At 43.2% G+C, this 7,500-nt stretch overlaps 1 protein-coding gene and 1 pseudogene across 3 annotated transcripts in view; both read left to right on the top strand.

Moving 5' to 3' along the window:
• LOC118964944 (cell migration-inducing and hyaluronan-binding protein-like) overlaps window positions 1–7,500 on the top strand; it is a 155,778-nt gene that overhangs the window by 42,433 nt on the left and 105,845 nt on the right. The window lies entirely within an intron of this gene.
• Window positions 869–3,160, top strand: LOC110526992 (annotated as a pseudogene).

The raw sequence follows: 7,500 nt of genomic DNA, 5'->3' as shown, positions 1-7,500 counted from the left end.
CTAACAGACACAGCAGTGGAACAACAGCGGTTCTTTATTCCATTGGACATCTAATCCCAACAACGCCTCATCCCATTGGACAGAGGAGCATTCTGAATATCAATCATCAATCTCATTGGACATTTGTTAACCAACCTACCACTCAGTCTACAGCTGTACAAAGGAACTGTCTGACTTGATATGTAGGATAGTCGATATGTCACAGTCACTGACGAACCTGCACTTTACATCAGAACAGAGTCATTTTGAGACATCAGAACTGCTCTGACACCAACAGAGCTGTTTTGAACTTCCTTATTTCCATCGTCTTCAAGAGGTGAGTTTTTCATTTCTTGACGCTCGCCGGTTAGAAAATGGAGCATTTGGATGCTTTAAAAACATCTCAAATCTTAGTTTGCCAAACATTGATGAGCCACAGACACAGCTTCTTCAGTCTGGTATCAGTATACTGCTTTCCTTTTCTTTTCAACAAGAAACGCATTTATTTTGAGTCTGTTTGTGAAACAGTGTTGAGACTCTCAATGACAGAACTTGATTTCTGGAACCTTGAAACGATGAACCATTCAGCGTCGGCAGTGAGAAACTGTCATGGACTTCAGGTGCTCAACATCCACCTTTCTCCTGGTGTTGAGGACAGTGTTGATTTGAGCTTGATCCACTATTTGAAGAATCTAAACGACATGGAGGTTTCTGTTCATTTCAATATCAATATGAGCTCAATGCCCTTTGTGACCCTCCGGGGGTCTTGTCTCATGGCTGAGGAGACTTGCCTTGTGTTACTTTCACATCACAAACCACCTCAGAGCAGTTCTGTTTGATACATCTGAAATGGCTGGATTTAAAATGCAATAAAATCTATTTAAGGGACATGGTAAACGGAGGTTCTTATATCAAATCAAATCAAATCAAATGTATTTATATAGCCCTTCGTACATCAGTTGATATCTCAAAGTTCTGTACAGAAACCTAGCCTAAAACCCCAAACAGCAAGCAATGCAGGTGTAGAAGCACGGTGGTTAGGAAAAACTCCCTAGAAAGGCCAAAACCTAGGAAGAAACCTAGAGAGGAACCAGGCTATGTGGGGTGGCCGGTCCTCTTCTGGCTGTGCCGGGTGGAGATTATAACAGAACATGGCCAAGATGTTCAAATGTTCATAAATGACCAGCATGGTCGAATAATAATAAGGCAGAACAGTTAAAACTGGAGTAGCAGCACGGTCAGGTGGACTGGGGACAGCAAGGAGTCATCATGTCAGGTAGTCCTGGGGCATGGTCCTAGGGCTCAGGTCAGTTGAAACTGGTGCAGCAGCACGGCCAGGTGGACTGGGGACAGCAAGGAGTCATCCTGTCAGGTAGTCCTGGGGCATGGTCCTAGGGCTCAGGTCCTCCGAGAGAGAGAAAGAAAGAGAGAAGGAGAGAATTAGAGAACGCACACTTAGATTCACACAGGACACCGAATAGGACAGGAGAAGTACTCCAGATATAATAAACTGACCCTAGCCCCCCGACACAAACTACTGCAGCATAAACACTGGAGGCTGAGACAGAGGGATTATACCTAGGTGATAACAGGATTTCTCAGATTACAGAGAACAGTTTCTTTGCCCTACACAGCTTGGAAACCCTAACACTTTAATATAACCCAGTCATAAACATCAGCATTCATCCACCTCACCTCCCTAACTAACATATATTTAGACTTTCCTCCTCTTCCTAGTGAGTCACAGACAAGTTGAAATCTGACCCATATATTTGGTGTCTTCCCTTACTCTCAACATCACCATGGACAGCACCCCAAAACAAGACTTTGTCCTTCAGCTCACTACTCCATCTAATGTGATCTTCAAGACTGCTGGAGACCATTCTTCCAGTCAGTTGTCTACCTCAAGGCCATGACAGATATATCCTGTGTGGGTCTCACTTTGCTGCAAAGTACTTCACCTCTCTGCAGGAGTTTGAGTTCCAGTTTGAGTTCCAGTTGTTTTTCTCACCAGAGTTTGTGGACATGAGTGACCTGAACAGGCTTGTGCAGCTAAGGTGTCTGACACTGATGAAAGTGGACCTCATCGTTCAGCCAGCTCTGGGTATCATGTTCCACAATTTATCCAGACTGGAGAGCCTGAATCTTATCGAATAGAATCCTCACTCTGGAGGAGGAGCTGAGCAGAGACCTGCAGTCCCTCAGTGTGATTAAATGTCATGCTATAGAGGAGTTCAGCATGTTGGACAGCTTTCCAGAGCCCCTCACCTTCCTGAGGTTTATGGAGTTCTCTGGTCCTCACCTGCACTGCAGCTGTGATAATGCCTGGCTGGACAACTGGGCCAGGAGACAGCAACATGTCCAGGTCATATTTTGGCTTGAGGGAGAGCTGGAGATGACATGCAAAAATGAAAATGGTATCCAGAATCTCCGCAGGTACTCGGAGGCCCACTGTTCCCTGGATGTGCGTTTTGTCCTGTTTATCTGCACCTCCCTGGACCTGCTCCTCTCCATACTGGTGGTGCTGCCCCATCAGCTGGCTGGGGACCACCTGCTGGCCTTCTGCCACATTGCACATAGTTGACTAGAAGAGGTGGTGCAGAGGCCCAACCCCAGAGGGCGCTACCACTATGATGCCTTTGTGTCATACAGTGGTAGAGACGAGCGCTGGGTGATGGAGCAGCTGCTGCCGGGCCTCCCTTTCTGTGTCTCTGTCTGCACAGTAGGGACTTCCAGCTGGGGAAGGAAATCATGGATAACAGCACAGACGGCCTCTACGGCAGCCGCCACGCTCAGGGTCTGGTGAGTCGTCACTACCTGCGCAGTAGCTGGTGCTCCTTGGAGCTGCGACTGGACACCTGGCATCTGCTGGTGGAGCACACAGACATCCTTATCCTGGTCTTCCTGGAGGACATACCCCCCTAGGCAGCTGTCTGGCCACCACCGCCTGGCCAGGCTGGCCAAGACCAGGACCTACCTGGACTGGCCCCAGGACTTACCTGGACTGGCCCCAGGACCTACCTGGACTGGCCCCAGGACCTACCTGGACTGGCCCCAGGACCTACCTGGACTGGCCCCAGGACCTACCTGGACTGGCCCCAGGACCCGGCTCTGCAGCCAGCCTTCTGGGACTGCCTGTGGACCAAATTGGCCCCTCCTGAACCACTCCCTACATAGATAGGAATACATGTCAACCTGTCTACCATGACAGGGGTATTCAATATTTATATACATAAACATTTTTGCTTTTGATGTTTTGTTCAGTACTATCATAATTTATTTAATGTAATATATACTCTATGACTTACCTAATACCAAACCTACTAACTAACTAGGGCCAAGATTTTTTATGTTACCAACAAGTGCATTGCACAACCAACAATGCACCTTTTCAAGGGCAATATCCCAAACGTTCACAGCGATCACATTCATGGTTAACTCTGCAGATGTAGGTTCAAGTAGAAATTGCCCATGTTAAGTGCTGTGTACTTGTTGAAAGTGCATCTGATTTGAATCCCGGCCTAGTTAACGACAGTACCTTCAATAAGTATTCACACCCCTCGCCTTTTTCCACGTTTTGTTGTTTAACAGCCTGAATTTAAAATGGATTAAACTGAGATGTTGTGTCACTGGCCTACACACAATACCCCATAACGTCACAGTGTTATGTTATGAATTATGTTTACTAATTAATTACAAATAAAAAGGTGAAATGTCTTGAATCAATAAGTAATCAACCCATTTGTTATGGCAAGCCTCACTTTGTGTGTAATAATAGTGTTTAAGATGTTTTTTGAAGGACTACCTCATCTCTGTACTCAGCACATACAATTATCTGTAAGGTCCTGTCAACTGTAAAGACCAGGGAGGTTTTCCAATGCCTCGCAAAGAAGGGCACATATTGGTAGAAGGGTCAACATAAAAAAGGCAGACATTGAATATCCCTTTCAGCATGAAGTTATTAATTACACTTTGGGTGTTGTATCAATACACACAGTCAATACAAAGATACAGGCCACCTTCCTAACTCAGTTGCCGGAGAGGAAGGAAACCGCTCAGGGATTTCACCATGAGCCCAATGGTGACTTTAAAACAGTTACAGAGTTTAATGGCTGTAGTAGGAGAAAACTGAGGATGGCTCACCAACATTATAATTGCTCCACAATACTAATCTAAATGACAGAGTGAAAAGACGGAGGCCTGTAAATAATAAAAATGTAAAAAAACATGCATCCTGTTTGCAATAAGGCACTAAAGTAACACTGCAAAGAAATGAACTGTCCTGAATACAAAGTGTTATGTTTTGGAGCAAATCCAACACAACACATCACCGAGTACCACTCCATATTTTCATATTTCGTGGTTGCTGCATCATGTTAAGGGTATGCTTATCATTGACAAGGTCTAGGGAGTCTTTTTAAGGATAAAATAAACTAAATAGGGCTAATCCTAGAGGAAAACCTGGTTGTCTGCTTTCCAACAGACACTGGGAGACAAATTCACCTTTCAGTGGAACAGTAACCTAAAACACAAGGCCAAATATTCACTGGAGTTGCTTACCAAGATGGCATTGAATGTTCCTGAGTGGCCAAGTTACAGTTTTGACTTACATCGGCTTGAAAATCTATGGCATGAAAATGCCGTTATCTAGGAATTATCATCTACCAACTTGACAAAGTTACCCAGAACCTTGACAAAGTTACCCACAAAGTTACCCAGAAAGACTCCCAGCTGTAACCACTGCTGTGACTCTAATATATATTGACTCAGGAGTGTGAATACATAATGTAAATTAGATATTAATTTCACATTTTCAATGAATTTGCTAAATTTTCCAATAACATGTAGTCGTGCTGTATGAACTAGTCTCAGGATAAACTACTTTGAGATGGAAATACAACCATTTATCACTCCCTACATGGGTCTCAAAACTCAGAAGTGTGTGTGTGTGTGTGTGTGTGTGTGTGTGTGTGTGTGTGTGTGCGCACCTGTCACAGTTCCTACAGAAATCAAAGGCATTCATAGAGAATGAATGAATGAATTTGATTTATCTAAAGCTTAGCGTGAATCTCTGTCAATATGTCACAGTGGACTAATTAGTTCTTCTGTGTTCTCTAAACCTTAACACAAAGTCACATGATGGATTAGTAACACAACTAATTCATGCATTAGCTTTCATTAGTTTAACACATACTGAACAGGATTACAGGGGGACCTGATCCTAGATCAGCACTCCTGATCTGAGACGCTTCATACATTCGGGAATCATGAGTGTCCTTGTAGCTTCTCTGCTCGTCTCAGTATTAGACATGTTTCTTTAGGACAGATGTCTGACAGTACTCTCTGTGTAATCCATTATGGGTGGTATTAGACATATTGTGTTAGGACAGCTGTCTGACAGTACTCTCTGTGTAATCCATTATGTGTGGTATTAGACATGTTGTGTTAGGACAGCTGTCTGACAGTACTCTCTGTGTAATCCATTATGGGTGGTATTAGACATGTTGTGTTAGGACAGATGTCTGACAGTACTCTCTGTGTAATCCATTATGGGTGGTATTAGACATGTTTCTTTAGGACAGCTGTCTGACAGTACTCTCTGTGTAATCCATTATGGGTGGTATTAGACATGTTGTGTTAGGACAGATGTCTGACAGTACTCTCTGTGTAATCCATTATGGGTGGTATTAGACATGTTTCTTTAGGACAGCTGTCTGACAGTACTCTCTGTGTAATCCATTATGGGTGGTATTAGACATGTTGTGTTAGGACAGATGTCTGACAGTACTCTCTGTGTAATCCATTATGGGTGGTATTAGACATGTTTCTTTAGGACAGATGTCTGACAGTACTCTCTGTGTAATCCATTATGGGTGGTATTAGACATGTTTCTTTAGGACAGATGTCTGACAGTACTCTCTGTGTAATCCATTATGGGTGGTATTAGACATGTTGTGTTAGGACAGATGTCTGACAGTACTCTCTGTGTAATCCATTATGGGTGGTATTAGACATGTTGTGTTAGGACAGATGTCTGACAGTACTCTCTGTGTAATCCATTATGGGTGGTATTAGACATGTTGTGTTAGGACAGATGTCTGACAGTACTCTCTGTGTAATCCATTATGGGTGGTATTAGACATGTTGTGTTAGGACAGCTGTCTGACAGTACTCTCTCTGTGTAATCCATTATGGGTGGTATTAGACATATTGTGTTAGGACAGATGTATGACAGTACTCTCTGTGTAATCCATTATGGGTGGTATTAGACATGTTTCTTTGGGACAGATGTCTGACAGTACTCTCTGTGTAATCCATTATGGGTGGTATTAGACATGTTGTGTTAGGACAGATGTCTGACAGTACTCTCTGTGTAATCCATTATGGGTGGTATTAGACATGTTGTGTTAGGACATATGTCTGACAGTACTCTCTGTGTAATCCATTATGGGTGGTATTAGACATGTTGTGTTAGGACATATGTCTGACAGTACTCTCTGTGTAATCCATTATGGGTGGTATTAGACATATTGTGTTAGGACAGATGTCTGACAGTACTCTCTGTGTAATCCATTATGGGTGGTATTAGACATGTTGTGTTAGGACAGATGTCTGACAGTACTCTCTGTGTAATCCATTATGGGTGGTATTAGACATGTTGTGTTAGGACAGATGTCTGACAGCACTCTCTGTGTAATCCATTATGGGTGGTATTAGAGATGTTTCTGTAGGACAGCTGTCTGACAGTACTCTCTGTGTAATCCATTATGGGTGGTATTAGACATGTTGTGTTAGGACAGATGTCTGACAGTACTCTCTGTGTAATCCATTATGGGTGGTATTAGACATGTTTCTTTAGGACAGCTGTCTGACAGTACTCTCTGTGTAATCCATTATGGGTGGTATTAGACATGTTGTGTTAGGACAGATGTCTGACAGTACTCTCTGTGTAATCCATTATGGGTGGTGTTAGACATGTTGTGTTAGGACAGATGTCTGACAGTACTCTCTGTGTAATCCATTATGGGTGGTATTAGACATGTTTCTTTAGGACAGATGTCTGACAGTACTCTCTGTGTAATCCATTATGGGTGGTATTAGACATGTTTCTTTGGTACAGATGTCTGACAGTACTCTCTGTGTAATCCATTATGGGTGGTATTAGACATGTTGTATTAGGACAGATGTCTGACAGTACTCTCTGTGTAATCCATTATGGGTGGTATTAGACATGTTTCTTTAGGACAGATGTCTGACAGTACTCTCTGTGTAATCCATTATGGGCGGTATTAGACATGTTGCGTTAGGACAGATGTCTGACAGTACTCTCTGTGTAATCCATTATGGGTGGTATTAGACATGTTGTGTTAGGACAGATGTCTGACAGTACTCTCTGTGTAATCCATTATGGGTGGTATTAGACATGTTTCTTTAGGACAGATGTCTGACAGTACTCTCTGTGTAATCCATTATGGGTGGTATTAGACATGTTGTGTTAGGACAGATGTCTGACAGTACTCT

The sequence above is a fragment of the Oncorhynchus mykiss genome, chromosome 6, assembly GCF_013265735.2.
Source record: "Oncorhynchus mykiss isolate Arlee chromosome 6, USDA_OmykA_1.1, whole genome shotgun sequence".
Lineage (NCBI taxonomy): Eukaryota > Metazoa > Chordata > Actinopteri > Salmoniformes > Salmonidae > Oncorhynchus > Oncorhynchus mykiss.
The sequence above is the reverse complement of the archived record's forward strand: the minus strand, read 5'-3'. Positions and strand labels throughout refer to the sequence as shown.